The sequence below is a fragment of the Aedes albopictus genome, chromosome 1 (genome assembly GCF_035046485.1).
Source record: "Aedes albopictus strain Foshan chromosome 1, AalbF5, whole genome shotgun sequence".
Lineage (NCBI taxonomy): Eukaryota > Metazoa > Arthropoda > Insecta > Diptera > Culicidae > Aedes > Aedes albopictus.
Window position 1 is genome coordinate 317,280,565 of NC_085136.1, and position 18,116 is coordinate 317,298,680.

At 38.5% G+C, this 18,116-nt stretch overlaps 1 protein-coding gene across 3 annotated transcripts in view; it reads right to left on the reverse strand.

Moving 5' to 3' along the window:
- The window catches only part of LOC109423620 (ankyrin repeat and fibronectin type-III domain-containing protein 1-like), a 324,977-nt gene that overhangs the window by 244,488 nt on the left and 62,373 nt on the right, over positions 1-18,116 (reverse strand). The window lies entirely within an intron of this gene.

Here is an 18,116-nt window from a genome sequence, read left to right on the forward strand (position 1 = left end):
ATATCGTCTACTACGATGTAGTCATGCATTATAAAAGTTATTTTGCACTCTTATATGATTTTACCCGATACATCGCAGTAAGTTCAAAAAAATAACATCATATGCGATGAAAATTGTCCCTCAGCCGTACATATATGCGATAGTGACTTGAAATAGTAGCTTATACGATGTACAGCGTACATCCTTATGCGATTTCTGGTTGTCTGGGTGGCGAATCTCCGGGAAGATTCCTGGCGAATCTCCGGGAAGATTCCTGGCGAATCTTCGAGAAGATTCCTGGCGAATCTTCGAGAAGATTCCTGGCGAATCTTCGAGAAGATTCCTGGCGAATCTTCGAGAAGATTCCTGGCGAATCTTCGAGAAGATTCCTGGCGAATCTTCGATAAGATTCCTGGCGAATCTTCGGGAAGATTCCTAGGCGAATCTTCGGGAACATTCCGGGCGAATCATCTGGAAGATTCCTGGCGAATCTTCGGGAAGATTCCTGGCGAATCTTCGGGAAGATTCCAGCCGAATCTTCTAGAAGATTCCAGCCGAATCTTCTGGAAGATTTTATCCGAATCTTCTGGAAGATTCCAGGCAAATCTTCTGGAAGATTCCAGGCGAATCTTCTGGAAGATTCCAGGCGAATCTTCTGGAAGATTCCAGGCGAATCTTCTAGAAGATTCCAGGCGAATCTTCTGGAAGATTCCAGGCGAATCTTCTAGAAGATTCCAGGCGAATCTTCTAGAAGATTCCAGGCGAATCTTCTGGAAGATTCCAGGCGAATCTTCTGGAAGATTCCAGGCGAATCTTCTGGAAGATTCCAGGCGAATCTTCTGGAAGATTCCAGGCGAATCTTCTGGAAGATTCCAGGCGAATCTTCTGGAAGATTCCAGGCGAATCTTCTGGAAGATTCCAGGCGAATCTTCTGGAAGATTCCAGGCGAATCTTCTGGAAGATTCCAGGCGAATCTTCTGGAAGATTCCAGGCGAATCTTCTGGATGATTCCAGGCGAATCTTCTGGATGATTCCAGGCGAATCTTCTGGATGATTCCAGGCGAATCTTCTGGATGATTCCAGGCGAATCTTCTGGAAGATTCCAGGCGAATCTTCTGGAAGATTCCAGGCGAATCTTCTGGAAGATTCCAGGCGAATCTTCTGGAAGATTCCAGGCGAATCTTCTGGAAGATTCCAGGCGAATCTTCTGGAAGATTACAGGCGAATCTTCTGGAAGATTCCAGGCGAATCTTCTGGAAGATTCCAGGCGAATCTTCTGGAAGATTCCTAGCGAATCTTCAGGAAGATTCCTGGCGAATCTTCGAGAAGATTCCAGGCAGATCTTTTGGAAGATTCCAGGCGAATTTTATGGAAGATTACCGCGAATCTTCTGGAAGATTCCTGGCGAATCGTCTGGAAGAGTTTAAGCGAATCTTCTGAAAGATTCCAGGCGAATATTCTGGAAGATCCCAGATGAATCTTCTGGAAGGTTAATGAAGATTTCTTGGGAAGATTCCTGGAGAATCTTTGGAAAGATTTCTGGCGAATCGTCTGGAAGATTCCTGGCGAATCTTCTGGAAGATTCCAGGCAAACATATTGGACAATGCCAGGTGAATATTCTGTAACATTCCAGGCAAATTTTCTGGAAGATTGAAGGCAAATCAACTGGAATGTTCTGATGTATATCTGGCGAATCATCAGGGATATTCCTGGGAAATATTCTGGAAATCGTCTGAGAGATTTTTCGATGAACCTTTTGGGAGATTTCTGCAAAATGCTCTGCTCCTGGAAAATCTTTTAAAGATTCCTGGGGAATCTTCTGGGAAATTTCTGGCGAATTATTTGGGAGAATGCCAGGAAATCTCCCGGGAAATTGCAGATGTTTTTTTCTCTGAGAGAAAACTTCTGGGAGTTTTCAAGGGAATCTTTCGAAAGATACTCGTGGAATCTTCTGAGAAATTTCTAGGAATCTTCTTGAGGAATCTGCTGGAGAATTCTTCGGAAGATTTATGGGGATCTCAGGGATTTTTTTAAGACATACATTTCGATGGTTTTGAGAGATGCATTTCTGGAAGATTTAGGTATGGGGAATTTCAATCAATCTGAGTCGCAAAACAATTTCCACCGTTATCAGTTGTTTGAATTAATAGCCGTTGTATCGCAGTAGTAGCATACATTTCGAATCAAGGAAATGGAATCATTCTTACTAGCACTATCTCTGTGTGTAGCACAAGAATGTCTGGCGAAAAAAAAAAAACTTTCGATGACCACATTTTCAATACCATCTGAATTCAATTTGCCAGTACCAGTGAGAATGATGTTTCGAGGGATGCCTGGTTATTGGGTATCTCAATAATGTTTAGACTACTGTGATAATTTGAGAATCCACTGAATCATCATTTCCCAGCGAAATTTCACACTAATCAAACTTATTTTGTTTATCTGTTGTGTATCCGACGCCCCTGTCATGAACTCAACCGAACTTGTGTATGTTAGCCGCTGCGAAGTCGTGTGCGAAATTCGACTGTGATGATAATGAATTTCATCCGAGTCTAAATGGGTGCAAATGTCGCAATATACAGATCGATTAATCTACTTTCAGAAAATGGAATTTTTATGAGCTGACGAGATGAATTTTTAAAGCCAACTAGATTCTCAAAGGTCTTTAAATCCATCATAAAACCAAAATAAAATACATTTGGTTTTGTCACGGTTATCAGAATATCTAAAAAACTGTTTGGACCTGAACATTTTGCTTGTTCAGTTATATCAATAAATAAGCAGTCATCATCTTAGGTTTGGGATTATTTGGTGATGACCAAGTAGTCTTGTAACGGTTTTGAGAACCGCCATAAAACTTAATACCGTTAATGTTAGGTTTGTGATAGTTTCAAGCCCACTTCTAGTCTATTCGACTAAAAATGGTACTTCCCAAGTAACATTTTAATAACCAACTAGTCTTGTAAATGTTTTGAAAACCGTCATAGATCTAATACCTTTTATTTTGGTTTTAAGGTGGTTCTAAGAACCTCTTCCAGTCTATTTGACTTTAGAATGCTACTTGTGTTGGGTAGTGTTCTGTACAAATAATGACAAAGGCCCCTCTTAAGACATTCGAGCATCCCTATTCTATCTTATAAAGAGTGTCCACCCAACTAAGTCAATCAATTTCGTTTCGTTCCTTATCAGCCATCGGGCGGATATAGACTGCAAGCGAGCCCTGCGCAGAATTCCGGAAGTGAAAGAGGGGGGCATGACACGATGACGGACGGAACCTCCGGCGGTCCTGGCACGAAAGTAAACTCTTCAACTTCGAACTCGTCAACCGTATCGACCGGACCCGCCATGTCAACTGAATGGGGGTAATTTTGGGAAAGTTTTTCCTCCCTCTTTTGTTGATGTCGCCAGTGGCACCTCTCGTCGATTGTTTGTTCCTGACTGCCTGACATCGATGACCTATTATTAAGTCTCACGGCGTGGTGGTTCTTTTGCAACTCTTGATAGCAGAGCGAACTTTTCATTTTGTTTTCGCCTTCGATCTAATTATGTTTACAATGCGTCGTTTGAGTTAACGCAGCAACACCAACGCAACTTTGTGCAACGCATGTTCACTAGCAATTCGAGCTGCTGCGTTACATGGAGAAGGCGTGATCGATGCGTGAAATGTTGAACACTTGTACCAGGAAGGAGCGCTGCCGCGCCGATCGATGCCTGGCTAATTTTGCACCGTGAAAATTTTAGCAACAATCAAAACAACTACAACTGATTACCTCAACTCCCATGCTCTACGAGTAATTGTACATGAGCTTCGAGGTGCATCGATACACGATTGCTTCAGTGTGAATGCAATTTCGGCAGACATTTAAGTTGGACACAGTTCAAAATGCTCTCCTCTATTAATGACAGGGTTGCCAGAAGAACTATTTGAAATTTAAATGATTAAAAACACATTGAAATCTATGCATCTGGCATCACTGTGATTGAATGGGTAACTTTTACCCATACCGGCACTTAGGTCTTCAATCCAAATCGAAACAGAAACCAACCGGCTGGCTGGCTGGCCGGCCGGTGCACTGCACAAGCACGTAGTTAGCTAGCTAGCTACATTATAAATTGGGCGATATATTTAAATTGATCAATTTGGCAGTGGCTGGGTAATTGGCAGGGTTGCAATTGCGCTGCCGCGCCGGTAGCTACGGGTGCTTTTGAAGGTTTCTTCCAACTTTCCAATCACACACAGACAGTGAATTCGAGTCGAGCGGATGGAAGTGGTTGGAAATTTGTTTCCAGGTTGTAAATTGTTCGGCTTTCGGCCAAGGTCTCCAACGGAGTACACGGAGGGAAAAGAACGGTTTTTTTTCACAATCAATCAGCTTTGTACAAAAACGATAATCTCCCCCCCACACTTTTGCCAACACTGTTGGCTGAGCTGTTAAATTCATTTGATCTTAAACATCACATTTCAAAACCAAATCTCATATTTCAATTTTGGTTTGCCACATTTTTTTATAATATACACCGGACTTATTTTATTTTTTCATTATATTTCTTATTTTTACCAATGTGAACCTAAAATAATTCTTCCCTAATAATGGGGTGGAGTGCATTCCACCGCATTATTAGGGAAGAATTATTTTAGGTTCACATTGGTAAAAATAAGAAATATAATGAAAAAATATAATAAGTCCGGTGTATATTATAAAAAATGTGGCAAACCAAAATTGAAATAGGAGATTTGGTTTTGAAATGTGATGTTTAAGATCAAATGAATTTAACAGCTCAGCCAACAGTGTTGGCAAAAGTGTTTGATTTTTTTTCAAAAATAAAAGAATAAAAAATAGTAAAAAATCTTGAAATGAACTATCACATTCCTCTGCAGTTGTATGTCGGGTTTTTGAGTGACAACGACTGACAGCTCAGGTGAGAGCAGTTTAATCAATCAACTGATGTCGGTTTGGCAAATTGGTTTCGTTTAAATTTATCGACGCTATAGCTGTGAATTACACAAACTACCGTTAGGCGCCTGGTGCATGTAGCGTTTGCCAATGTGTAACATGATAGAACATGATATACTTTAACATTAACTGCATGTAGAAAACACTGTAAAATATGCGTTTACACGTTTCATTTGTTGCAATTCTTCTAAGATTTCAATAAGTGTTTCATGTAGATGAATTTCTACTTCTAACCTTGAAACTTTGGTATAATATTTTTGGGGTTGCTTTAAAATTAGTCCGTTGGTTAACATAGATAATTCCAGAAAATTGTTTTAGGATTTAAAGAAAAAAGAGGAATTATAACATTACAAATTTCACGAAAAGTTTATCTGGAAAATTTGCCAAAGACCACTCATTCCAGAACACCAAATATTTCAAATTATCTTTCTTCTGCTTGTTCAAAACAATTTTTATAATACAAAAAAATCTATGCTTCCATAATCCAATACAATGAAACCTATTTTTATGCCACTGGTTAGTATAAATTTAGTCAGCCAAGGGGGTTTCCAGGAAGTTCCTAGAAAGCTCTAAAAAGGACGAGTGTAGAATTAGCACCTAAGTTAAAATACAAAAAAAAAATCTAAAAAGGAGGTTTCAAGCTTCAGGGGCGTTTCAAGAGGTTGTTTCAGGGGATTTCAGGGGTGTTCCGCCACTTATCGTTGGCGTTTTATTTGAATTACGGTGAATTCAGGGTCGTTTCAATAGTATTGAGGAGCTTTCAGGGACGATTAAAAGGCCTTTGAGTGCGATTTGGGGGATTGGGCATTTGAGGGTCGTATCAGGGAGGGTTTCAACACCCTTAATTCCAAGGGGTTTCAGGGGCATTTCAAAACGATTACGGAAATTAAAAGGACAATCCAATGGGACCAAGGAGATTTCAGGGACATTTCGAGCCATTTCAGAGACATTTAAAGGGGTTTCGAGGATTTTTGTGAAGGGGTCTCTGAAAAAGCTCCTCCTGAATTTTCATAAATGCACTTCCGAGGCCCTCATATGAGGCTTTATGAGGGCCTCGGAAGTGCATTTATGAAAATAATGAAAACGCCTCCTTAATATGCCTGAAATCCACCACAAATCCTCTGAAGCTTCCTGAAATGCCTCCGAAATCCATGTAATGCACCTGAGACACTCTGAAACACCAGATAATATCTGCATATGAACTCTAGAGCCCGGAGACCCTCTGATTCGCCCCTGAGATCCCTGGAACACCCCTGAGACTCTCTAAAACGCTTCAAAGACCCGCTGGAATCCCTCTATCTAAAACGCTATTAAGACCCCATTAAATACTCTTGAAACCATCTGAAACACCCCTGAGACCCACTGGAATACCCCTGAACCCCCTTCAACGCTCCTGAGACCTGGCACCCATTGAAATCCCCTGAGACTCCCTTGAAATGCCTCTGCGATCTCCTGGTCCCCCGCAGAATACCCATCGGATCTCCTGAAATACCCCTGCAACCTCCCTTTGGTTTCCCACTATAAACGCCTCTGGCTGCCGTTATTATATTAATCATCATTATTATATTTTCTTATGCACAGTATTGGCTCTGATTAGCTCTCCTTTTTATGCAAGGCATAAAAAGTTACAAACATTGAAAGTGTATAAAAATAACCTGCATAAAAAAGAGGTTTAGTGTACATACTTCACTGAATTCATAATTTTGTCACTGTATTTGCAAAGAATTTTCAACTGCATTAAGAATACCTACAGCGGCAAGGCAGAAAGGCATTATGGGTTCATACTAGGCAGAACATCAAACATTTCTCATCGTATTCCATTGATTTTTTTCAATTAGTTTTTTTAGGTTCTTCACGAGTACCTGCCGTTGTTCTTTCCTGTAAAATGCTGGAAATTTGGAAATACATAGACAAAAAAATCGTTTTAAAAAAGAAAAATCCGGCATAAAGTTTTCCTTAAAACAACACGACTACTGATGTGTTTAATTATTTGAAGAAGTTGGCCAATAATTATTTGTGTATTTTATTCAATAATTTGTCAATCTAACATCAATAAAAAATATACAAGGATATTTGTAAGAAGCCTTAAAAGAGTTTCAAAAAGGATTCAAATTTTTGAGGACTTTTGATAAATTATTCTACCCTCGAAAAGTCTTCTTAAAATAAACATGGGAAATGAAAAACTTTGTTGAAGAATCCTGAGGAATCGAAAAAAAACTCAGCAGAATTAGTTGTTCAAATAATTCTAGAATAGATTTTTGGTTTTGAAAATTTTAGAAAGGATAAGCATAACAGGATGGAATTTTAACTTTTAAAACGATCAACGATCAACGATCAAATCTGACTATACATGTCAATGGTTGCTCCTCCGTGATTGATCTGAGCTGGTACCAATTGCACTGAGATCCAAATGAATAAGGGCTGGGACACTCCACTGATTCTCAAAGTGCAATTTAAGCAGCTCATACATTTTGGATCAATAACGGCGCCGGCCACGTCCTTATAGTCAGTTGGGAAGGGAAAGGAATGTTAGAGTGTACTGGTTGCTGCTACTAAAGACCGAGATCACCTCTGCATCCCCACAACCAGCACGGACTGGGGTATTTGTTAGACGGAAAGGATGGTAGATCTGGGAGTCACCGTTGGGTCGGTGATGCGACCCATGGATAGGGGGTTATTTATAGTGTTCGTAAGGTGATAGAATGTGTGGTGAATAAGGTGAATAAGGTCAAGCGACACAGCACGCTTTGGTTGCATAACTTGTAGGCGTTATATACACTGTGCTGTGAGTGGAAGTTGGAAGGGAGGGAAACGACTTTTTTCCAATTCGTTTCTGGTTCTAGCGATGGCTATGAACATATGAATATACATGAGTTGTATATGTAGAGAAGAGAGAGAGAGAGAGAGAGAAAGTGGATAGAAAGATACAAAGTAGGATGAAAGGGACGGGCCAGGGATTGAACCCATGACCTTCTGCATACGAATCAGAAGCGGTAGCCACTAGACCACCAAGCCCGTACAACAGGATGAAATTATAACTTTTAAGCTACAAAACTGATTACACTTATTCGAAGAGGTTATTCTGCTTAGAAGGTTCGAAAAGTCGGTAAACAATTGAAAAAAAAATACATTCGAATTAATAAATGGTGGCATCTCAACTGTGTTTCTGGCCTTAAAATATTAAGTGAATTAATGTCCCATCTGACAAATGCGTTATTGAAAAATTGGACTTCGACGATGCATTTTTATAATTTTACATATAATGCAATAAGAAAACCGTTTTTCAATGTTTTTGCCATATTAGTGCAAACATTGGCCGAAAATTGGAATGATCGGCCAGATTTCGGCAGATTAAGGTAGATCTCCTGAAAAAATCCTATGTCTACTTATAGACAAAATAAAATTCCCTCAGTTTTCCAGGGATTTCTAGGGGGAATTTTGTAAGATTATAAAGACTGGACTCGAAAAAAATGAGACACAAAGAATAATGTATAACTTTTGATTGCGTGCACAAAAATAGATGATTTTGTGTAGCTAATACCATAAAAATTTCATCAAAATCGGTTAAGTGGTGGCGGAGATATCTTCGAAACAAGAGACTTACCATTTGAGAATCTTGGGCCAAACAAACACATGAAAAAATATCACATTTTTTACCTAAAACTGTACAGCCAAAAATACAGAACCGATTTCAATGAAAATTTTTCTGTACAAAAAGTATGTATGTAGATGGATTGTGTCAAAATTTCATTCAATTTGATTTGACCTTTAAAAAGTTATAGCCATATATGTAGCACTATGTCACAATAAGCAGATGTGGTTTTTGGTATAGTGACTAGCCTGGTACTCGGTTTATATAGGAAAATACAAAAAATGAAAAAAAAAACCCAAGTTCCTGTATACTTTTTGAGTTCCACTTTGGTCCCATATAAACTGTACAAAATTTCAGATCGATCGGAAAAACTATATTTTAGCGCCCGCCATTCTTAGTTTTTCATACGATTTACTATGGGGAAATTTTACTCCTGCAAAGAAAAATCGCTAGGAGTCACCCATAGATCCCTAAAAATAAGTCGATGAATGATTGCCGTATACGCCGGCGAAGAGAAAGATTCAGAGAGCCACCACGCATATGAACCACCGTTTCTCACTCTCAGTAATAAAATTGATTGCTCATGCTCCCACTTGCTTCTGAAGCATGTTAGCCAATGAAGGTATACAGCTACCGCTCTGGGTTGAACAGCGTCGGTCAAAGAGGAGCAAATTTTGCTTCGTCCAGGGGAAAACGCTTCATTTTGCAAGCACTGGAACGCAATCAAAAGTTATACATTATTTTGAGTGTCTCATTTTTTTCGAGTCCAGTCTTTAATTGAAAAATAATTTCAATTTTATATATTTAACAAAAACAAAATATGCGCAAGATTCAACCCAAGGAATTTTACTTAATAGCTAAATTCATCCAAGTACTTTCTTTTGATTAACTCCTTCGGAAATAATGCAAAGATCGATTAAGGGGTATTTCTAGATATTTATCAGAGTTCTTGAGGGTTCATTGCAAGAAATTGCTTCCACCGATTTTTTCTTAAATAAGCACTCTAAACCTCAGGAAAATAAAAAAAACATTCAGGATTATCATCTTAAACTGGGCTTGGATGTCTGTTTTCTGTGCTGGTGGTGTAGTTATGTTAAGATTTCGAACAATTTTGAATAATAACTAGTGGCACACTGATTATCTTGGCTATTCCGATGAATGCTTCCAAAACACTCTTTCAAAAACAGGGAGTTTCTCAACGATTTGTTTAGAAATTCGATTCTAAATCTAGAATTCGCTACGAAATTTACTTGTTGATTTCTCTCGAAATTCTCTACATGGATTTCTATCGCAATTTCTTCTCAAATTCTTTCGCATTTCTCCTATAGAACTCTTCCGTCGAGTTCTTCCTAGCAATTATTAAAAGTTTTTTTCCCTGGTAGTTAGCCGTAGTTTTTCTTATTGCCTTTCTCCAGTTCTCCCAAGTTTCGATCCAGAAGTTGTTTTTTACGTATCTGCTCCCATAAATAGTTCCTTCCGGGATTTTTCGATGTTTCATCGGGATTTCTGAGAGCTGTTTCTAGGATTTATACTAAAAAATCTCCTAGAATTAATACAGGAGTTGTTCACGGGATCTCTGCTGCAGTACTTCCCAGGATGATTTCCAGGGGTTTTCCCCTGCTTCCAGAGTTTTTTTTTGCTGGATTCCTCTCGAAGATCCTTTCAAAGCTTATCAAAATTTCTTTCAATTATTTTTTTCTGAGTGGTTTTCCGGCCTCCGGGATAGTTTTCCAATAGTTTCTCTCGGTATTTTTGCAAATTTTTTGCAGAAGTTTTTCCAAAGAGTTTTCCAAATGATTCTCTTGGATTTACTCGCGGGAATTCCACCCAGGATTTCTGTTAAAAGTTTTTAGAGTTCTTACTTGAATTTTATTCATAGTTTCTCCCGGGATTGCTCTCAGAACTTTTTTCGGATATCCCAGTTTTTCTCAGGATTTCTTCCAAAGTTCCTCTCGAGATTTCTTGATCCTAGCGAAGTTTCTCGCAAGATTTCATCTGAATTCCTTCCGATATTTCTCCGATAGTTTCTTACAAGAAATTTCATCAGTTATCCCATGAGACATTTCCTAAAACTTCAAAAAAACAAAGTGCCACCCAGAATTTTGGGATGATTTCCGGTCGGTTCTTTGAGAAAAACTCTGGAAATTATTCCGACTAAATCTGTGTAAAAAAAATCTAAAATCTAAACAACTACAAGCAAAAGCTTTGGAAAAGTTCTAAAAGAAACCTCGGGAAGAACTTCATGAGAAACATCAGCAATAGGACATGCAGAACTCCTTAAAGGCACTCCAGAAAAAATCTTAGGAGAAAGTTCCAAAATTCAGGAAAACTTTAAAAGACATCCCAGGATCAACACCGGAAGGAGTCTCTTGAGAAACTTCGAGAGAAATCTCAGCAGAAACTCAAAAAAATCCCACGAGAACCTTTAGAATATATTTCGACTGAAACTCCTGAAGAAATCCAGGAAGTAACTCACGGAGTTAATTTTAAGTAATTACAGGAAAAAGTTCAGATTAAATCCCGGAATGAATTCTTGCAGAAAATTCGTAACAAACTGCTTGAGAAATCCTTGTAGGAGCTCTAGTAGAAATTCCACAAATAATTCCTACAGCGACTCTGGGAGAAATCCCGGGAAGGTCGGCTGAGGAAGTCCCATGAGCAACACCACGCCGGAAGGAACCGCAGAAAATCTTCGAGAGGGGTCCCGAGAGAAAATCTGTGACATCATCTGCAATGTATCCTGAGAGAAACAATTGTGGAGATCCCGGAATAAATCCTAGAAGAAAACCCACAAAAAACACAGGAGGAACTTATTACGGGTATAAATATTTGTTACATAAATAAGACAGAATAATTGTTAAATGTGTTATAAATTTTATATTTGTGCGTTCTTTGTGTTACATGTTTTGTTTTCACTTGTATATATTCCCCGAGTTTTAATACACATTTATAGGGTTCTGACTGAATAGAGGCTTATGAAATGCAATCCTATCTGAATTGCTAACTTTCAGGCCATTTCGGGCAGCGGTCAAGTACTAGAGATGTAAACCTTTCCCTGTCACGGATTCCAAGTTATTGAGCTCAAGTATCGAAACCCGAAACGAAATGCCCGATTAGGATTGATTTTCCTAGACAAAACCAAGCTTTGGCCACAGAAGCATATACTGTGAACTAAAAGGCAACCTACCAACTAAAATACAATTACAGGATGACTGATGGATCCGAACCAATAAATGAAAGTTTGTCATCCTGTGATCGGAAGGTGTCATTCATCAGGATAACAGGGCATATTTATGTTTTGTGTCGTGTTGTGTCAATTCGTGATGTCTCTATATTGTGCATTTGTAGGGTTTTATGTGTTGTGACATTTTAATCATTTGTAATAAATAATTTTCTTTTATTTATGTAACATGGTGCCAAACGTGGGGCCCTAGCATTTGTAGGGTTCCCTGTTATATTTTTGTAACAAACTCCGGCAAAAATTTAACGAGGGACTCCAATGGAAATACAAACAAATCTGGAAGACATTTTGGAAAGAAATTCTGTAGGGTAACCGTGAAAAACCCAGAAGAAATCGGAACGAATTTAGGAGTACTGGAAGATTCTCAAAGAAGAATCGAAATAATTGTTCGAATCCTGTGAGAAATCTTGGGACGTATTCCAAGAGATTTTTCTAAAGAAGTTCCAGAAAGAAACCATGGTGGAATATCTGAAAAACCCCATGTAGCGGTATCTCAAGATAAATTTTAATTACCAGATTCATCCGCGTCCATATGGAGTTTGCAGCATCTTATCGGATCGTCGGCTTATCGGAAATATCTGCTAGATCCGGTAGCTATCCCTTTATTCTTCTAGCACGTTTATCTCTAGATTTCTTCTTGATTTAACGTGATTTTTAATTAAACATCTGGAGGAATTGTCGACGTCCTCAGGCAACCACAAACTTCCAGTAAAAACCTTAAGAATAACGGGAAAATATTTTTTTTGGTAGTTCTTACTACAAACATGTAGTAAAAGCTCATATTCGAAAGAAGTAAACTACATATGTACATATTCGAAAACTTTTTTATTTACACCTACAATGTAGGTGTGGCCTCTACTTTTAAGTTGTTTGTTTGTTTATTACCAGGGATTTTAACCTTTTATGGGTCATTCATCCCGTTCTACTTTTAAGTAAATCTACAGTAGTAAAGTTCGCTACTTGTCATTCATACCAACCAATGTATTATTTTTTTATCAGTATTAAATTACCCTGAATATTCCAGATTTTTCACTGTTAAATTGAATTCCCTGAGGATTCACGGTATTCCAGGTTTTTACCCATGTGGTATACCCCTTGTCCTACTCAAAAATCCACACCTTGAAAAGTTCTTTCAAAAATTGTGCAGCTGTGTGAAAATTATTGAATTGCTTTGGTATTTCACTCGAGAGGTCTAGTGAATATCGGTTTAGGAGTCTTTCTCGAAATTTATTGCGTAAAGAATTTGAGAGAAGGTGGTTAGAAATTTTAGATTTTTTTTTTTGTAAGAATAATCGTTTAGATCAACCCTAAGAAAAACTGATGATTATATTTTAAAAAAATTCCCCAGTTTTTGTTTTGTCAATGTTTGGGTTAAAAGTATCAAAAATCTATCCGGTAATATATGCTTCCTGAGGATTGTTCTTCAGTTTAATTCGGTTTAGGGGCTTTATTTGAACCATGAAAAAGTATAACGGAATGGGAAGCGAAACTCTAGGTAACATGGGCTTTACTATCTTTATAATGAAACATTCACGGTCGCCATGTAGTTATTCTACTGCAATATTCTTCTAACTAGTTTTCCTTAAGAAAAAACGATATTTAAAATGTTTTGCAACTCCATTTAGTTGTTGGTTGTATTCTGGTATAATGTTCACGGGCTTTATTTCTGGAGCTTAAACCCTTACGCAAGCCTCTCGGTAACATTATCCGAAATTCAAAGCTTAAAATTGTGAAGAGTGATCTGTTCCAGAGCTCGTATTTGAAAACGCAGCCAAAAAAAAATGTGTCAGGATAAGTTGCAATAGTTTCGTGTAATCATGTGCAGTAGGCCTGTCCAGCTTTTCAAAAATGTTCTCTGATTCTCAAGTCCACCCCCATATTTTGATTGGCATCCTAAAAGAAGTAACTGGTCAAAATTTCAGCCAAATCCATTGAAATTAAGAGGTGCATCAAATCAATTTTGTGTTTTTCGACTATTTTTGAACTTCAAAAAATCATAACTACACTAAAACTTATCAAAACTTAATTCTTTCGGCAGAAATTGAAAGCTATACTTGTATGCTACAACCTCTCCGAATAACGTGTGCCAATAAAATTGAAGGAAACATGTGTAATTATCACATTTGTGATCAGAAAAACCTTAAAAAGTTGATTTTTTGATAGATTTTGTTCTGCAACACCCTAATATACGTAATAAGTTTGTTATTTTAAAACGGCATCATATTCTCTCATGTTTTTTGGTTATTTTCTTCTTTGACATCAATGCTGTAGGAATTGAGAAAAAAATATTAAAATTCGGGAAAGCCAAATGTGGCCTAAAAACTAGCTTTTTGGAAGCAATCACGCTGTGGCGCGAAATTGTACTGAACGTAGTAGCTTTGCTTCCTGGTAGTTTGCCTTGGCTACCCCGTACCACGGGTGATAACAAACAAGCGCGATGACAGGTGTTGGCTATCATATCAGTGCTGACGCGATGCCACTTTTTGCGCGCCAAAGCGTGATTGCACCCGAAAAGCTAGTTTTTAGGCCACATTTGGCCTTCACGAATTTTAGTATTTTTTGCTGAACTCCTACAGCATTGGTGTCAAATAAGCAAATAACCATAAAACATTGGAGAATATGATGCCGATTTGAAAAATCCAACTTTTTACGTATATTAGGGTGTTCCAGAACGAAATCTATCAAAAAATCAACTTTTTAAGGTTTTTCTGATTACAAATGTGATAATTACACATGTTTCCTTCAATTTTATTGGCACACGTTGTTCGGAGAAGTTGTAGCAAACAAGTATAGCATTCAATTTCTGCCGAAAGAATTAAGTTTTGACAAGTTTTAGTGTAGTTATGATTTTTTGAAGTTCAAAAATAGTCGAAAAACACAAAATTGATTTGATGCACCTCTTAATTTCAATGGATTTGGTTGAAACTTTGACCAGTTACTTCTTTTAGGATGCCAATCAAAATGTGGGGGTGGACTTGAGAATCAGAGAACATTTTTGAAAAGCTGGACAGGCCTAATGTGCAGTCTCTATCGCCATATTTATTTCTAGGTTCACATGTATTTGATCCACGTATAGAAAGCTATCAGAGCTGTATCACACATATCGTGTTAAATTGTCCTATCTTACTCTGCTGAATGCGTAATGGAAAACATGAGGTTACAAGGTTCTGCTAACACCATTGAAGTTATAACAATACTATGTAATGTGAATTAATGAGTGAAGAATAAGCAAACAATTAAAATGCACATGTATAAAAATGTCAATTCAAACGGTATCTAGGTACGGTGATTCGATTTGATCTTACTTTAAATTGTTGTTCGGATTGTAGAAGCACCTTGCAGCTTTTTTGTCTAACGAAGCTCAAAACTAAAACAACAGTTTTATTAGTCAGATATAGTTTGTGGGATTTCATGTAAACTTACGATAGTCTTCTCACAATCTTCAAATTCGCGGTCTATCCTGAGCAAACCCTTATGAGGATATATCGTCCTTTTAGATAAATATAGAATTAGCAAATGGGTATTCCAATAAGGGTTAAGTTGAGGTTACCTATCGAACTCTGACAATTCAGACTGCTACAGTTCACTTGCAGGAATATGTACGGCGTAATTTACAAGTTCTGAGGAAAAATACACTAAATTGGTTTCACAATTGTGGCATTACATACGAAACTTACTTTTAAGAATTTCCCTTCACCCAATAACAAATTATATAATCATTTGCAGCATCTCAAAACATTAGATCAATCGTCATTTCACCACGTTTCACGTTTGCTACCTACACCTTCTGTCGTTATGCGTTGACAGCTAGTTTCTTTGTATCGGCGAGTTCACTACCTGTTCGTGAACCAGTGATGCCGGAACAATTGTTGTGTCAATTTCTCAATTATTGCTTAGGCTAGCCAAGCCCAGTAGAAATTAGAACAATTGATTGCTTTGACGTGCATGCACACAACAGAAACACATGTTTGATGAACAAATGGAGATGTGAATTATGAAAAGGGCATTTTTTTTATTATCGTACAAATTGGAAGGGTCTCAGACAAATTAGTAGTGTCAAAAGAAAACAAAAAAAAATCCACCTGAACTTTCCGGGAAAATAGGCGACCTTGAATTTTTCTCAATTTTTTTTTGTTCATATATCCATGAGCCCTGCCTGTGGAAAAAGTTGCATGAAAATCTGAGAGTTATAAAAAGAAAATCCCCAAAAGAAATTCACACGCTCCGGTGGGAATGGAACCCACGACTCTCAATCCGCTAGACGGGCGCTTCTTTCCTCCAAGCTACGGAGCCACTTGATCATCTTTGTTTCCTGAAAGTACATAACTGAACGTGGAGTCACGGGTTCGATTCCCACCGGAGCACGTGGATTTCTTTTCATATTTCAAATCTGAATTTGTTCATCAAACACGTGTTTCTTTTGTGTGCATTAATGTCCGAGCACTTGTTTTGTTTGTTTTTCGATAACTGATACTTTCACTTGGTTCTTAGAGTAAAGATCTTCAAATTTTAAAAACGATCGATCAAACGATCAAATCTGACTATACATTTCAATGGTTGCTCCTCCGTGATTGATCTGAGCTGGTACCAATTGCACTGAGATCCAAATGAATAAGGGCTGGGACACTCCACTGATTCTCAAAGTGCAATTTAAGCAGCTCATACATTTTGGATCAATAACGGCGCCGGCCACGTCCTTATAGTCAGTTGGGAAGGGAAAGGAATGTTACAGTGTACTAGTTGTTGCTACTAAAGACCGAGATCACCTCTGCATCCCCACAACCAGCACGGACTGGGGTATTTGTAAGAAGGAAAGGATGGTAGATCTGGGAGTCACCGTTGGGTCGGTGATGCGATCCATGGATAGGGGATATTTTTATAGTGTTCGAAGGTGATAGATTGTGTTGGTGATTACTATGAAGGACAAGCGGCACAGCGCGCGCCCGAGATGAACTAGCCTAGGGCTAAAAATCTCGTTTATACAGATGAAAAAAAAGCGGCACAGCTCGCTTCGGTTGCATAACTTGTAGGGGTTATATACACTGTGCTGTGGAAGTCGGAAGAAGGGAAACGAATTTTTGCAATTCGTTTCTGGTTCTAGCGATGGCTATGAACATATGAATATACATGAGTTGTATATGTAGAGAAGAGAGAAAGAGAGAGAAAGTGGATTGAAAGATACAAAGTAGGATGAAAGGGACGGGCCAGGGATTGAACCCATGACCTTCTGCATACGAATCAGAAGCGGTAGCCACTAGACCACCAAGCCCGTTCAGTAAAGATCTTCAAATTTTCATGAAAAATCAGTGATCATGAGATCTGGTGTTTCTGATAATTCAAAAAGTTCTCGAAGAACACGTATTCAAACTACAGGAGCGACCTATGAGCTATTTGAATACATTTTAATCATAATAAAGTGCTTATCCAAGTACCAACAATGTGCTTCGACTGATTGCAACCTTAATGGCAGTAGCTCCGGCTATCAAAAGTAATCCATACTTGGTGGCGCACTCCTTACCACCAGCTGTCCATATGCAAAGAGTCTGAAACTGATAGCACGTGCTGATGGGCACACACCGTTGTCGTTTATCTCTACCAATAAAACTCAGCAATTTTTATCGGAAGGTACCCGATCAGTAAGCTATGAGAAAATCAAAACAAAACTAAATCGATGAGTAATGTTCTACATCATCGCCTCAAATCAGAGTTTTAATTCTTCAATCACTCAACCTAATTTACAGCTCTTTTGTCCACTAGAGCAATGCGTGAGCGATTCCAATTGGAAGCTGTACATACACTTTGTACAGCGCCTAAATGTATTATATTGTAATTGTACTACATCGAACTGGTTGCCGTTGCGCTGCTTTCACTTTCTACCCAATCATGATAGAATGATGAGCACGAGGATGTTGATGTGTGGCTGTTGATTGTTCCTGTTTCCAGTCCGATTGGGGGTCCATTGTGGGTTGCCGTTCGCCGATGTCCAAGTACCCGGGTTCATTTGAGCCATGGGCTCAGAAGGGTCAGTGTCTGCTACTCTCAGAGGGAAAGAGCAACTGACGAAAGTGCCGTGGCTGGGATCGAACCCATGACCATCTGCTTATGAAGCAAACGTGTAGCCACTACGCCACGGGCTCCGGCTAAATCAGAGTTGAAACAAGAAGAGTGGGGGGAGGGGCATGAACTGATTGTTCATTCACTCGCCCATGACGAACTGTGGAATCCATTGCAATTTATGCGAGTTTTTAATTCAAATAGATTTGCGGAGCTTATTAGAATCATTGTAAAACCAAAATTTAGTCAATTAGGCTTTATAACGGTTCTCAAAACCTCTAACTTAAAACTAAT